Raw genomic sequence first — 2350 nt, forward strand, 5'->3', positions numbered from 1 at the left:
AGGCCTGAGGCAGGGGCTGCCATAAAGGCAGTCCAATGGTGGGGCAGGAGAGGCTCCCAGCCCAGAGCCCTGGGGTTAGCTTGAGGCCAGGCCCCTAGTGACAGGGCTGACCTGGGAGCAAATTTGCTTCTGGGTTACATCTACATTTGAGTTACTGCACAATATCTAATTGCACATGAATTCACTACCTGCATTTTCAGGTATCAAATTTACTCACCATTAGGGGTTTTTACTATGCAGTAAGCATCTTGTGTACATATGTCCATTGTTGATCTGTGTTCAGGTTCTGACATACTATATAACTGCTAGATCTTTCTCAGCAGAACTGCTGTCTAGTCAGTTGTTCCTCATTTTATTTATTTCAAATCCTTATGTAACAATTGTTTTAATTCTAAGCTGGTCTGCAACGGTCTTGTAAATCTTAGCATAGACTTGTAATTGAAGAGATAGGCTAGGCTCTAATTATCAATATTTTCCCCAAGCAAGAATTTTCATGTGAATAAATAAAGGTGTTTATTGAATTGAATTTCAAAATTTGAAGATTTATACATAAAACAGTTTCAAATGAACTCATTTCCATAACTTTTCAGAAACTGTCAGAGACACCTTAAACATCCACAGCTACAAACCTCACTTAACAAGGGCTTGTGCTTTCTAAGTCCATAATTCTGTTTCTGAAAATGTAGGATAGAAAATATAAAATATTATTTCAGTGATTATTCTGTTGTATTCACTAAGCTAACTAACAGCCAGATTTTATCCATCAGGAATCGGGAAATTCTTGGAAAGTTATTGAATGAAATCTAGAAATGCCTTGCCAGTTAAGATAAAGCTAAAACTAGAAAGGAAAAGCTTTTAAAAACACAACCTTTGAACACAGGAATCATATGTAACTCTGATTTTAAGAGGCACCTTTGTTAAACTAAAATATATAATGTAGTAACTGCCAGTCACGTGCAGAGAATTTTCCTTTTCAGGTATATAAAACTATAATTTTTCCATACAAGAACATGGGCTATTTGGGAGAAAAGGTAGAGTAGATAATGAAAATATATTTATCTTTTTTGAAAGTCAATAAATGTGATATTTTTCCCTCTCCCCTTATTTTAAATGGCAAGACAGAAAATAACTGTTCACCCTACAGAACCTTTCTTCATTCAAGTGAATGTAATCATTGCTGCAAGCCCCTCAAACTCCAGATGCAAATTGATGCAATATAACTCCATTGAGCCACGTTTTATTAGTTACCTTGCCATATGGTTTTAAAGTGGTGCATTATTTTTTCTTCCTCCAGTGGAGGCCTTTAGCGGAGGGTGGGTGGGAGCCTTATGTAACTGTCAGACCAGAAGTTGACAGGTTTAGGGTATTTGCAGTGCTGAAAGTATCCTAGTCAGTACAGTAATAGATTGCTTGTAACCATTAATAATGCATAGGGGGTGCACGTGGGTGCACGTGCACCCCCTGAGCATGGACCCTGGTCAGCGCTTTCCACCCCCTGCCACCAACAGTGCCAGCAGCATCTGCGCAAGCTCCCCGCTTACTGCCACCATGCTCATGCTGCTGCCAGTACCACTGTGCCCCCCCAGCCACCGGGGGCATGCATCGTTCATGCCTGTAACTCTAGTAAGTTTTAACTGAGCACCAAACCAAGTGGTAGTGTTTGACCACATCTTTGCTTGCTGCTACCGAAACAATTATATACCCTGTTAAAAGTAATTCTGCTTAATAAAAATAGCATGTGGACCTGTGTCAAAATGAATGCTTTTCATTTCTATTATATGTGGCTCAGTTTCCCTGTTCAATCTGATATTACTGCCTCTGTGTATGCACAAAGTTAAATCAAAGGAGGCTGTTAAGTTTAAAGAAATATGCAGGAAATGTAAAATGAACACAGGCAAGACAGCCACTCCTTTCACACAGCATGAAAGCAGTGAAGATAACAATGATGGGACTATCATTTACAAGGAGAATCTGGCTGGCTGGCTGGCTTCATTTAGGGTACAATGGGGTACTCTTGCTAAAGTTAGGCCTAGAATAATTCAGAAACAAAAAACCTCAAAGGCCATAGAGAAAGGGAATGAGCGCTTGGCAAGAGAAAGTACCAAAAGTGTGCCAAAGCAAAGTAGATAGCCTGACTCCCAGAAAGATAGGCAGAGAGAGATATAAATGGTGTGAGCAGAATAGGATGCTTCTCCTTGGTAGAGAGAAAGAGTCAGTTGGTCAGATGGAGACTTGTATAGGTTTAACATCCATACATGTGGGCCTTGTAATGTTTCTTCTATACTGTGGGTAAAATAGTGTGTATGTTTGAGTAATGAATACTTAAAAATGCTCTTTTATTTATAATACC

This window comes from Gavialis gangeticus, unplaced genomic scaffold (assembly GCF_001723915.1).
Source record: "Gavialis gangeticus isolate Ggan-Ray unplaced genomic scaffold, GavGan_comp1, whole genome shotgun sequence".
NCBI lineage: Eukaryota > Metazoa > Chordata > Crocodylia > Gavialidae > Gavialis > Gavialis gangeticus.